The sequence below is a fragment of the Rhipicephalus sanguineus genome, chromosome 10 (genome assembly GCF_013339695.2).
Source record: "Rhipicephalus sanguineus isolate Rsan-2018 chromosome 10, BIME_Rsan_1.4, whole genome shotgun sequence".
NCBI lineage: Eukaryota > Metazoa > Arthropoda > Arachnida > Ixodida > Ixodidae > Rhipicephalus > Rhipicephalus sanguineus.
The window spans coordinates 31279933-31294546 of NC_051185.1; the positions used below are offsets into that span (position 1 = coordinate 31279933).

The window sequence follows — 14614 nt, forward strand, 5'->3', positions numbered from 1 at the left end:
GCTGATCTTGTAAATTTCCTGAAGAGTTTGATAGAGTGACGCACAGCATTCTGCTTTAAAAAATTATGAATATTCGGCATAGAAAAATGTGCCCTTAAACGAGATATGTAGCTGCATTTGTTGAATGTTGCGCCTTAGAATTAACATTTGTAAAGTTAGAATGACACACCACTAAATGTCTTGCATTTTAAGAAGAATCAATAGCATCTAATCTCGAGCATTTGAAACGATGTCGTAATTTAAGGTGGGCAAGTGGTCTAAGTATGGTGTAACAGTATCGCATGTGCCACAAGCTTTCGTAACAGATTGTTTTAATGACACATGAACTTCGCGCCGTCGTTTTGAGACTAACATCAGAGAAGCAAGTTAGGCCGACGCTGTGGAGGCTGGGTTCGCCGGAAAAAAGTCATCGTTGCTGTGAAGCAGTCAAAGCAATGCGTGAAAATTTCATCGCCTCCGATATTCGTCAAACCTCGTTTGTCGAGAACACCCGTTACTATCAGTGATGCGCACTTAAAAAAAAGCCGCGCACCGAACTTTGAAAAATGAAGGGTTTGTCCTCAAGGATTTTACCTTTCAAAGCAATATAAAAGAAGCGGTGACCCGTGAGCGAAGCTGAAGAAAACGAACGAACACTCAAAACGGCCCGACGGAGAAAACAGGCACGTGTTTATAAGAATGTCTGTTCTTGTTTTTAGAGCCGATGCAAAAGGTACCCGACACTGACACAATAAGAATTGTGCGTTGACAGTTCGAAAAGTTTCATTTCATTGATTGTTTTGAACATCTTACACGTCAAGGGTAGGTACACCTAAAGACAGATTAGACTTCCTGACTACGGTGCTACCACCCATGCACTGTTCAACACTTACGTGAAAGTTCATCAAGAAATTGTACAATAAAAAGCGGACGCACCGAACGTAGAAGAAAAACTTGGTATAGGACCATTAGCGACACTTGATAACGCGCACAAAAAACCAATTCAATCAAATTAATATTTACAAACATCACAAACCACGTGGAGGTCTTGCTTATACTATGCGGGTACACAGGACAACAAATATGATTTAACCATTAGCGTAGCCAAAAACTTTTTTCCCGCGGTTCAACCCTAGATTATGCATGCTCGTGCGTGCGCTTATATCTGTCCGTGTATATATATACACATACAAAGTTGAACATTTGTCGGAGGGTTTGGGGGGGGGGGGCACCCACCCCTCCCCCTGGCTACACCAGCAGATTTAACCACACATTTAAAAAGAGACGTTGACATGTGTGGTTTGACATTAGCCGAAACTTGCGGATGTTGATTTAGAAAAGTAGGTATGATGCATTTAAGTTCTTCGGTGTCGCATTTAGTTCTACAAATACGTAACTGGCTATTCCTACCCCGTACAGAAACAAATTCGAGCGAAGTGGCATGAAACGTTTCATATATCTTCCATTTGAAGATCGGCGGCGGAGATTTGCAAAGGTACCGGACGAAGTGGGATAAGAGCAAATGGTTCAGCGGTTGCACACAACTCACGGGTTGGCGACTTCGACGTCGAACAAGCAGCAACAGGCGGAGACGTCACCGGCGTCTCCGTCGTTGGGTCGTTCTCGGATTCAACGCTGCGCACACCGCCGGCGCGCCCGTCCGCGCTGGCTCTAAGCACAGCAGCGCGTGCATTGGATTCGGTGGCAGCGGCTCCCGCGTAAGAAAAAAAAAATCCGACAACTCAAACGCCAGCGCCATCGCTCGGCGCCGGCGCTCGCCGGACGCGTCTCTATCGTCGGTGCCGCTTTGCTGTCGTCTGCAACCGGCAGCGTGCCCGCCGTTCCGGCGCGCGCGTACGCGAGCGGCAGATCGTCTGCGCCGGTGACGCCGGTGTGCTGCTGCTGCTACTGATGCTGCGGAGTCCTCCGCTAGCGTCGTGCGCTCTCTTCGTTTGCTGCTTGCGCCCTTCACCTGATATAAGTGACACGAAAACCGAATTTATGCGCATGCTCTATTGGAGTAAGCGGCGTAACGTTGTTTGGTTTGTTTGGCTTCGTTATTCCGTAGTCCCACCGCTCCTCCCACGTTTCCGTAGTCCCGCCGCAGTCACTCTTTTTTAAAACTATTTTGGGGGGTTTTCGGTACCAAAACAACGATATGATTATGAGGGACGCCGTAGTGGAGGGTTCCAGAAATTTCGACCACCTGGGGTTCTATAGCGCGCACCTAAATCTAACTACACTAACCCCTATTACTTCGCCTCTATCAAAATGCGGCTGCCGCGGCCGGGATACGATCCTGCGACGTAGGATCAGCAGTCGAGCACCACAACCACTAGAACCCCTGTAGAATTTGTGAACTCAATAACAATTTTAGGTGTGCTGTTTGAAAAAAAAAACATGTCCTGGGACGATCATTTTGACCACGTTCAATCTCAGGTGGCTAAAAGTGTAGGTGCTATTGCGAAATTTCGACACATTCTGCCTGTATCGAAAAACTGATGCTCTACAAAACGCTTTTTTTTATATCACATAAATTATTGCTTTTTGGTGGGAGGAAATTCCACACAAAAAAATAACCATACAATATTTTTGTTACAAAAAGAGGCTCTTTGGTCTATAGCCAACGTTGAATATCGTGCGCATACAAAAGAATTGTTTCATAATTTAACGTTGTACCCATAGGAAAAGTTTATGATTGGAAACTAGCTATCAAATATAAAAAGTCTGTTTATAAAAATCAGCATGACCTAATAAATCTCGCTAATCTAAGAGGAAATGCTCCTTTCTATTCTCTCCGCAAACAATACTTTTCGAACATCCCTTTTGCCGAACTGAATACCGACGACAAATGTTACAGTGTTGTTTGCCTCACTTGCTAAACACACTCCTCAGTAGCGAAATAGAATTAGAGAAACGCAGTATAAATGATATTTAAAAAAACATTTCCTGTAACTAATCTCCGTTAAAAGAAATGCTGTACTGTATGAAGAGAGATCCATTTTCATTATTTTTGTTTGTTTGAAGTTTGCCTGTTACTTTGGAATAATTATTGGGTCAAATCATGACCTCTAGCGATTGACTGTTGCTACATATTTACATTGGGCGGCAGCCACTGTGGGTTCCTTTGTTCCTCAGTGCCAACGCTGCCGTCATCGGCTCCGTTGTTCCCTAGTACAGTCGCTCGCGCTATGGACTCCGTAGCCCAACCGATGCAGCCATATGCTGCGTTGCTCCGTAGTGGAACCGCTGCTGCCATGGGCTCCGTGGTTACGTAGTCGCACGGCTGGCACCATAAAACCTGGGCATATTTATTTATTTTTATTTAACAATACCGCCAATCTCTTCAGAGATTATAGCAGGGAAGGCACATGAAAAATACTATATGTTTACACAAGATCATATATGGTTAAAATCACAAAAAAGTCAAAATACGCACAAAATCATACATTACACATTGCGATAGAAGTACACACCATAAAACAATTTTAGTAACAAAATCATGGGCGAAATTATCGCCAAAAACAACTGAAAAAGGATAAGGTATACATTTGTAAAGATTACGGAAGATCAGCAAGTACACATTATTATTGAACACATTGTTCAAACAATTTTATGAACTACAATAAAATAATCGAAGAACATGTCACTTAAAAAGTTACCTTCATATAAATAGCAGAGAAAAAATATTTATTAGTAACATGACATAGACTCATCGCTTAGCGGGTTTACTGATGTTGTAATGTCGTTAGTGCTCTTTGTGAGGCAAGCAATTCGCTTAAAACAAATAAGATTGTTAATAAGGAAAAAATGGAGCTCTTTGTCGCAGAATTTCTCACCTATATATGTTGCAAATGTTTGTTCTAAGGAAACATTAGTTTAAAATATTTGCAGACTTGTTAATGATTGTTTCAAGATTCAACGAAGATGATATTGCAGTTTAAGTTGCTTTGAAATACTGACGGTCGTTTCATACAATCTTAACTAGGTATGTAGCTTTAAAAAATACATGAACATCCTACGGACTTTGAAAAAATAGGCACAAGCAAAGACAAGTTGACGCTTAAGCATCATAAAATCACAGGGTCCCATATGCATACACCTAAGACGACTCGAAGGCAAAAACCATCTTGTTTTGCTTCTCAGTCAATGTACTAGGGAGACTATATGAACGGCTGGTCATGTAGGCACCCTAGATGTATTTGTGGCGTTTTTTTTTTCGAAATGAGCTATATCCGGAAACCGAAACTAGCTCCAATATTGCTCCATTGGCAGTACATTCTCTCAACTTTCCTCTAAAAGAGTTATCAGAACGAAATGGGTCAAATAGCAACAGCTACGTGTGCTCACAGATCATGTTTCAAAACGAAATTGAGCCAGATCCGTGCGCTGTATGGATCGAAATGAGTCAAATCCAGTATGCCGATATCAAAGCGCTTCAGCGATCACGTGATTCAGCAAACATGGAACCCTCCGATTTCCCGCCTGACTGCTCTGCCTGTGTTCTGGGTGTTTCCCTTTCGGAGCTCGATTATCATGGATTCTGATGAAAGTGATCAGCGAGAGATCTGTCCCCAGACTCACTGTTTCCTAGGGTTTTCTGTCAGAACTCCATCATAACACTCTTAAAGGTCAATTTCAATAAAGTTTTTTCAAGAATACCGCATTTAATTCAGTGTCTCAATTCAATATGAGCCAAATCCAAAGTTCTCATGCTAATAGCGGGGAAATCCGCAGCATAATTTTTAATTGATTGTCGCGAGAAACTTCCCCTAGCCGACATGTAAAACATATCATAGAATAGCTTTGACAGCGTTGTATTACTTTGCATAACAAATTTTTGCCGTTTTCTCAAATTCTGTTTGGATGGATTTGGCGCATTTCGAAAAAAAAAAACGCCTCATTTATCCTGCCCCGCCACCCACCGAAAGCTTTGCGCGTGCCGCGGCGGCTGCATTTTTGATGGAGGTGAAAATGTTTGAGGCCCGTGTACTTAGATTTAGGTGCACGTTAAATAACCCAGGTGGTCAAAATTTCCGGAGCCCTGCACTACGGCGTCTCTCATAATCATATCGTGGATTTGGGACGTTAAGCCCCAGAAAACAAAAGCTTTGCGCAGCTAGCGTGGTTTCGCACTGTCTCTAGGACCGGTGGCACCTCACCTGGCTTTGCACTGTCTCCGTGATCAGCCCACCTTTGACCAAGCTACGATATTATGTGATGATAACAGTGTAGGCTTATGCCACAGGAGGGAAGGAACGAGACGGCTAAACCAGAATCGAGGCCAGCAGGGAACACGAGCCGTGGCTTCACGTTCCACTGCGAAGCGCCGTCTTTATTGCCTTCTCTTGAGGTCGCATGCTTTCCGGTTTTGTTCGCCGCCCAAAGGAGGGCGCTACAACGGCATTATGTGGCGTTACGTCACATGACGTCACGTCAGTATTTGTGGCGTGATGATGGCGTCATATGGTGACGTCATCACGTGACGATGATTTCTTGCACCACTCGTCCCCGACGCCGCAGGACGCGAGACGCCGACGCTGACGGTCAAATTTGGTGTTTAGTGAGGCATATAAGGCTTTCACTTTAATAAGAGGGTGTTTACCGCTGGGGCTAAACTGACCCGTTACTGCGACTGCAACGTTCACCCTGATTTATCTTGATCCATCTTGCGCACGACGATAACTTAACCTACTATCAAATTACCTCGCGTAAGTTGTTAATGCACCGGTCCTGTCCTAACAGAAATAAGCGGCAATATTCTCTTGATTATATATCCCTGGAAGCAATGTCATTTACCGGCTAATTAGCTTCAAATTAATCTGCTTAACTGTTTCAGTGACGCCAGTGTAAGTGACTCTGACAACACGTGTGTTTGGTTCACATGTAAAGATTATCGTTGTTTGCTATAACTGCACGCAAAATAGCGCGTACTCTTGCTGAGAGCCTTGCAAAAATACAGCGTTCAATATAAAAATGCGGTACTTTGCAAATATGATTAGCGAGAACGTCGGACGCGAGCGAACAGAAGATGTCTTTGAATGAACTAGCTAATTAGTTATAGATAGTAATTAATCTGTACTTATCGTAGCTATACGGGCACTGACGCAGTAAGGCTTGTAGCTCCGGGGTTTCAGGACTTGTTGAGTTTTTATATGGCGCGCAAAGTCATTCATGTAGTACGTCCCGCGGCAGAAAAATGTGGCTAACGTTACTGATGGGATATTCAATGCGGGCGTTCTAAGAGCGAAGGAAATCATGTACAATATAACACACACACACACACACACACACACACACACACACACACACACACACACACACACACACACACACACACACACACACACACACACACACACACACACACACACGCACGCACACGCACGCACGCACGCACGAGCGCGCGCGCGCGCACACGCACACTTTTCTGCTCGTGTGCGCTCTCCTTGGATACGATAATGTGACAGCTAATTAAAGCTTTCAACACTCTGTGATAATCCTCTTGAGAAACGTCGGGCTACTCTTTGACGCTTCGCCTCTTGAAGAAAAACGGGCATTCACATAGTCGCACAGCTGTAGTGACACGCTCTACTGCAAGCACACACACCGACGCACGCAGCCTCAGCGAATGTGAAAGCCAAAAGAGAAGAGATGAGATGTCAATTAGGAGAAGTCTACACTGAGTCACCCCACTCACTAGTTCAATCAATGCCTCCCGATGAACATGCAAATGCGCTGCCGACTTCAAAGGAAATCAGTAGACTCCTAATGCCTGTCGTATCCGGACGGCTGACATCGACGGTCGTCGTACATCTTGCCTAAAGTGTGCTCTGTAAGCATTTACTGTGTATTTTTTTGTTTTCATATCCTGCAACATTTATCTTAGTACACGCTTTCGAGAGCGTCCGGTGAAACTGCGCGTTCTGACGAAATTTCAAGCGATTTGCTGCCACTACTGCGCAAGTAAGAACTACTAAGCTCAACTGCGTGGGTACAGTTCCTACGCACGTCGATCGTATTTCCTCCTTTGGGGTAAAATGTAACAAAAAAATAATAATAAAACAAAGACACGTGTGTGCGTAGCTTTAGGTGCACGTTAAACAACCCCGTGGCGGTCACTCTTTGTTCGGCAGCCATTACTACCACGTTCCACATAATCGTATCGTGGTTTAAAGGGACAAAAAATAGAAAAAAAAAAACATTGTTCTCATTTTAGTAAATTACTCTTCCACACTTACAAAATCACCATGCTTGCCATGACAAAACGCTTGGTGAGCGACAAAACGCACACAAAGAAAATGCGGGTGGCGACGCCTCACTGAAATTTCCGCACCAAGCGTCGTGACGTCATAGATTTTGACGGCGTCTGCCAGGTCCTACGTAGATCCCAATCGGTAAGAAATTAAGTACATTGTCCTCTGAGGGGGCCATGGACTTAACATGCCAAGCTTCAGGAAATTTCGTTGAGCCAATGTTGCCAAAATGCGGAAGATACACTTTGCAATCCGCGGCGTCACGCGCCTAGATTGCAGCGCAAAATTTAAAAATGAAACATGGACCTTGGTTTTCTCCTTTATCAATAAACCGACGATGGTGAAACTAACGGCATTAGAGTTTTTATATTTATAATTGATCAATCTAAAGCAATTAATTGTTTCATTTTAGTGTCCCTTTAAGCTTATAAAACCCCATAATTTCAAGCTCAGCGGAAGCAGTGTTCGGTTGTGCCAACGCGCCGTCACGTCTGGTTGGTTCGTTTGACTAATGAACAAACCATCACGAAGATTTCTTCATTGCTCCTTCACCAACGCCGTACAAATGTTCTACGGGTGGCCACAAACAAACGGGACGAGACTGACGCAACAACCTCGCTAATGGAAAGGTCACCTAATTGCGCTACAAGCAAAGCTATGCTTCCCTTAGCCTTTGAATAATTACTACCATCGACCTGGCTAATTACGTGCACTAAAGCGAAGGCTATGGCTCTCTCTTCACCCACAGAACAGGAAGGAGCCAGTTGTAGTTTGCCGCTGAACTCATCAGAAGAAGAGCAGCCCCTGAACCACCGTGAAAAATTTTGAGGTCGTTGAACTCCATTGAAGCTTTTGGTCAGGCAGTTAGACCAACTTTCATGAATGTAAACGATCGTGAATTGCGCGGAATTAGGGAAAAGACCGCACTAAAGAAGACACACAAAACAGATAGAATCAATGAATGTTTGTGTGTGTTTGTAAGTGTGCGTGCACATGCCTATACAGACGCAAAATCGAAAAAACTCGGGATGGGGGGGAGGGGAGTTAAATCTTCTTCCTTAACCCCGGCTTCACCAACTGAAGGACCATTTCCCATTCTAGGTAGAATGTGTTAAAGAGTCACCATAAATTTATTAGTGGCGTACAATCGGAAAGCTCTCGTTTTTCTTTTGAAACATGACGCAGTCAGCTCTGGTCAGCTGAGTGACTTACATTACTTTTCTTCAAAAGAATTTACTCACGGGATAGTTGGTACACATTCATGAGTACTATGTCTGTACACCCTTGAAATTTTTTAATAATATCGCGCGAGCGTTGAGACATGATAGCGGTCTAATATTGGCGAGAAAACCAGATTTCAGGCGTGACGCGCAAGCGCAGAGAACAGTCGAGCGCCGCCTGCTACGCTGTTTGCTTAGAGATGCATACACACTTTCGCCCTTATCTCTGCGATCATCAGAAAGCCAGTGCGAAGCTGATCGTCGTATCGCTGATCTCGTCGCTTCTCGCCGATACGAGAAACTACCGTATCCTAGGGTCAATGCTCGTGCGATATTATTAAAAAATTGCGACTGTGTGAAACACAGAGAAACGCACAGATGTATGAACAAGAAAAAAATTTAGCAGGTCCCATGCACTGTGGGAATCGATGTAATACGAAGCAGCCAGTATAGAGCTGCATACATCGCCTTGCTTCTCTTTGAGGAAAATGCAATCATTCATGTCATGACATCTAGTTCACTATATATCCTGTGTTTGTCATGCATGCATGCATGTACAATATTTTATATAATGAAACGTGTATTTTGGTAAATACAATGCATGAACTGTCACTTATGTTTGTCATACACTCGTGTCAGGCCATAGCAATCTTGGTACATATAAAGTTAGCGAAACGGCCGCAAGGGCACCAACACCGTGGCATGTAAATCATGCCGTTCATGACACGCATATCACGATTTTCATGCTATGACCTGTCATTTATGTTAGCCAAACAGTCATGTTATGCCGTACCGATTTTGGTATACATCCCATTAACGAAACGGCCAGGAGAGCACAAAGTCGTAGGCAGATAGATAGATAGATAGATAGATAGATAGATAGATAGATAGATAGATAGATAGATAGATAGATAGATAGATAGATAGATAGATAGATAGATAGATAGATAGATAGATAGATAGATAGATAGATAGATAGATAGATAGATAGATAGATAGATAGATAGATACGCTCAAAGTCGCAGAAGTTCGCCAAGAAATGCTTCGCATTTAAAACGACGGGCACTGGTGTCACGCAGCGTCCGCTGCACTGCAACAAACTAAGCGATGCGGAGCGTAACCGCGACACCAGAAAGCGCGGGCTGGGAGCGCTTTACGGGTCAAGGCGATTAACGATTAACACGCGTTTCACAACTGCGGCGCCCACCCAGGTATTTCAGCTAATTCCCTTTCTCTCTTTAGACTCTGAAGCTGCTGTACGGCGAGAGAAGAGTGGACACAAGCAGCCAGTTTCCATGCAGTGCACGTGATGTTGTCAGGCGTTTTGTGGCTTGTACGCGGGCGATAACTCTAGGCGAGGCAGGGAATCTCTAAAAGCGTTATCTTTTCTTCACCGTCTATGCTTGGACGCTCCAGTGCGCAGGGTGGTCGCCGCTGTGGTCACGTATGAACGCGTACGAGCGTGTCGCAAGCGCTGTGAGCGTTCGCAGTGTTTCTACGCGCATCACGCGTAAATGTGGGCACGGTATGCGCGACTTTGGTTTGCACTGAAACAACGCCGCGCTTATGGAGGTCTGTGTCGAGACCTCTTTGAGACGTTTCCTAAACGTCTTCATCTGGAAAACGTCTAGGAAAGGATGAATTCCGTCGAATTTTAATTTTTTAGGGGGTTGGGGGGGGGGGGTTCTGCTTTCGAGGCATGCTCAAAAACTATTTGTCTTCGGGTGACAGGAGAAATGGAAGGTGCGCTGACGCACGACAGACCTGCCTTTCTAATCAGATCTGCTTCGATTATCTGCCTGACGTCCTGTCTCTTATTTTCGGCTGCTATCCTACACATATTGAAAAACGGTTTATAAGGCTTATTGTTCTTTATTCCGCACTCATGATGACGCGTGGAAAGATTCCCTGCGTATCTTAGCTCATGAGGTGACTATCATCTTGAATTCTCTGCCTACCATGCAAGTATTTGCTGGCAGTTAGGACATTAAGAGTGGGCAAAATATTACTAAGTGATTGACAAACGAGTTCAGGGGAGTGGCAATTTTAGCAACATGGTGGGCTTCTTCGTACATTATAGAGATCGTGTATACTTAGTGTGAGTAAATAACTAGCGAAGATAAGACGCACAAGTACAGATAGAGCGCTGTGTGCCTTGCCATCTATGTCCTTGTGTCTCTTCTTTCGTTCAGTTCTTTACTCAGGGTGAAAAAAAAAAAAGAGTCGGGATAAGTTATTATCCGCTTATTTTGCACAGCCGTTTTTCCACAAGATTGCGAGGTACATTGGGGTCTTCGCGACCTTGGGATCTTCACAGAATTTCCTGGCATGACAAGCGGGGGTGCTGACCACTATACTAACGAAGAGCCGCAGCATTTCCTAACGATTTATTTTGGCTGCAGTGAGCAAGTGCCGCTACTTCAGTATCGGCCCACCCTGGGCCGAACCCTTTGGCTGCATGCGCGCGGTAGCAGGCTTGTTTCGTCCTCGTCAAAAGCGCTGTTCTTCGCGGGCAAGCAACGATGACTAGATCGATGAGTCGGGTGCCACTTGGTTGGTAGGTTTGTCGGTCGGGTTGGGTTGCACGGTCGACGAGCACGACGCAAGCTCGTTACGCGACGACGGCTTGATCGGTAAAACCCTGCGAGTAGGAAGACGGAAGGGAGAGATGCACGCCGGCGGCGAAGCGGAGCTGTGTAATCTCATGCGAACACAATGGGGCTGAGCCCCTGAGGCACGGCGAACATAGGGTAGCTAAGAGCTGAGACGGGTGCCGTGAATGGTTGATTTCATGCGGGGGAAAGAAAACAGATGATTCGAGCAAATCGAATGAGTGAATCTATCTATCTATCTATCTATCTATCTATCTATCTATCTATCTATCTATCTATCTATCTATCTATCTATCTATCTATCTATCTATCTATCTATCTATCTATCTATCTATCTATCTATCTATCTATCTATCTATCTATCTATCTATCTATCTATCTATCTATCTATCTATCTATCTATCTATCTATCTATCTATCTATCTATCTATCTATCTATCTATCTATCTATCTATCTATCTATCTATCTATCTATCTATCTATCTATCTATCTATCTATCTATCTATCTATCTATCTATCTATCTATCTATCTTTAAACAACCTACCAAACGAACTACTGATTGACAAACACGACTGACTAGAGAATGAGAAATATGTCTTTGATAGACCAACTTCTCCTGACTAACTTTGTCCTGAGCGACCGAATTACTGACTTGAGAATGAGAAATATGTCTTTGATAGACCAACTTCTCCTGACTAACTTTGTCCTGAGCGACCGAATTACTGACTTAACTTCACCACTGATTGTGAGCAGTAAGTTAGCCTGAACTGAAAGGGAGAGGACTGGTTACTTAGATCTATCATCCCAACAAAAAAGAGAGAAGATGCGTTTAGCGTCTCATATTCATTACAGGTGCAATAGAGGTGAACTGAGAAGACTGTTGAACGTCATGGTTAATTAGCATGCCCCCAAACCTAAACACGCGATTGTCTACGCATTTCACCTATAACCGGGTGAAGTCCACACAACCAAAATTGAAACTCGCGACCTAGATTGCAGCAAATGAATGGCACATCCATTGAGCTGGTCTGGCCGCTACAACACAAGGTGACGTTGACAAAATAACGCTGTTCGTGCAGGTCAATGAATGGTTGTCGACCTTGGTTCTGTTCAGGGGCATCGGTTCAGAGAATGCTGGTGTTCCGAATTCTAGTGCGGGTGTGATTCCTTGCCTTCCCATCTGTATCCAACGCTGTTCGAACAGCCGGGCACAACTGCTTTAGGTGCTGTAATCCAGGCGAGAGCTCACCTGCGAAATATTTCGGTTTAGAACAGCCCTACGAGCTGCGTTAACAATGGACCATTTGCAAAAATCTGCAAGGCGGCTTTCCTGCAAGGTTGTTTTCCAACCAAAAACTCTCAAACCCCGACTGCTTTTCTCGCTCATTCTGTTTTTGCTTCTCTACCCGCTCCCCCCTCCCCCTTTTTTTTTCTTACGAACGACGGCTGCCTTGTCCACCTAGCGAAGGCTGAGGGTTTTGTCGTACTCGCGTGCCTTCACTGGAATTGGGAGCGGTAAAAGTACAATGAGCGAGAAAACCAGTCTGGGACGGAGAGTTTTTGGTTGGAAACAACCTTGCAGTAAAGCCGCCTTGCAGATTTTTGCAAATGGTCCATAGGATTGAAGACGAGCCAGCTGGCAGCACAGTCACGTGTGCGTGCTACGAGCAGCTGTTGTTGTACCTTGCATGCCGCTGTGCGTTGTGTGTTGTTCCTCCTTCGCACGTACTGCGTAGTGCAAGCAGGAGTGCAGCTGTAATGTCGCGTCAGCTTCTTTTCCGCGGCGTTGTGAACGAACGGTTGCGATAACTGTAATCTACAGTGCGCTGATACAAGCTGTACTTCTGAACTCAATGTGGCCAGTGTAATCTTGCTAGGTCAACGACTGCATAACGGTGTTCGACCTTCTATAATGGAACCTCCGTTATGCTGGGTATATAATTAGAATGATGTCACGCAGCCTTTCCTACATGTCAGTTTGTAAGACTGAACTAACAACGGTGCACCGAGTTAATTTGAGTCATTCACGCGCCGGTGAAAATAGATATCGTCATTAACGACAGCTCAAAGAGCACGAACACATAAAAGGAGCCCTGTGTACGTGTGTGCTCCTTTTCTGTGTCCGTGTTGTTTGCACTGCCTTTAATGATGACATCGTGCCAACTCGCCCAGCAAGACACCCTTCTGAATATAGATATAGTGTGGTATATCACTCACTCACTCACTCACTCACTCACTCACTCACTCACTCACTCACTCACTCGCTCACTCACTCACTCGCTCACTCACTCACTCACTCACTCACTCACTCACTCACTCACTCACTCACTCACTCACTGACTCACTCACTCACTCACTCACTCACAATCAATCAATCAATCAATCAATCAATCAATCAATCAATCAATCAATCAATCAATCAATCAATCAATCAATCAATCAATCAATCAATCAATCAATCAATCAATCAATCAATCGTGTTTATGCTGTATGTGCGCCTGACCGCATGACAACGACGTATTTCGGATTTCTAGCGGCCAGCAACAAAACGGAACCGTGTTTCAGGCCTTACGGATCAACTTTAACATATTTCGTGTCTTTACGTTGTACTGATTGCTTGATCAAAATATTTCAATGGCTGTATCTTGTTTACATGACAGTAGGGGTGTTTCGTAGAGGCGGCAACCCCCTGCCGTAATCGATAAATCAGAATTTACATGTAGTGGTGTAAACGTGTTGGAAAGTTCAATTCAGAAAACAGATTGTGGTAAGTAGAACAAAACCCTGTCACTTTGTCCTTTTAAATTTATTGAATGATGTTGCTGTTAAAATACGATGAGGCTGCTGTGATTGCTTGAATAAAACGTCTTAATTGCTGCAATGAGGATCTCTTACAATAATCAATTACGGGCGGAAATACCCTTGTTGGTGTGGCCTATCCTACATCAACCTAACAAGGCAGTGGAACACTTTTCATGCAAGAAATGAGACAGATCATACGAGAACATTCGGAACTATGCTGAGAGTAAACACAGCATCGATTCTTTGTATACGTGCCTCCACAATTCCGAAATCGACTGGCTACGCGAAGCGCACCCGTACAAGACAGCTCTACGCGCCGATGATGGATGGAGGGTACGTGTCCTCAATGTCGCTCGTGGCATGTGCAGGCAACTCCTATGACAGATTGTACGTGGAAAGCACACGGAGAGGGCTGATCCAATCTCATATGGTCGGAACTTCTATTTCTCCACGTCTCTGAACACGAAGGTGGGAATGCGAGAGGCGTGTATCAGTTTGTGTGAACAGACGAAGACTCCACACTCTCTGTCCTACTGACGCAATGGCAGGATAATAATGACCGAATGCCCGATTCAGACGACCACAGTTCACTAACCCATATTAGTGCAATCAAGCTGTGTAACCAAAAATTCATGATCTCCCCCACTGTACTACTTGCGGTTAAAGTATTCGCTCACCTTTGGCTTCACTTGCCTGTTCGCTCTAAGTGCTCACGTTTGCCTATTGGCCTCGAGGAGTTACGG

The 14614-nt window shown here is 44.5% G+C and overlaps 1 protein-coding gene across 6 annotated transcripts in view; it reads right to left on the bottom strand.

Moving 5' to 3' along the window:
* The window catches only part of LOC119371623 (beta-1,3-galactosyltransferase 1), a 217578-nt gene that overhangs the window by 123199 nt on the left and 79765 nt on the right, over positions 1-14614 (bottom strand). For 2 of the 6 annotated variants that reach the window (XM_049419640.1, XM_049419643.1), the window contains exon 1: positions 1525-1676. The exons of 3 other annotated variants lie outside the window; for them this stretch is intronic. The gene's annotated coding sequence lies outside the window, so the exon portion shown is untranslated. Of the gene's footprint in view, positions 1-1524; positions 1677-14614 lie in introns of those variants that run through there. One more of the 6 variants, XM_037642069.2, reaches the window with a different exon arrangement.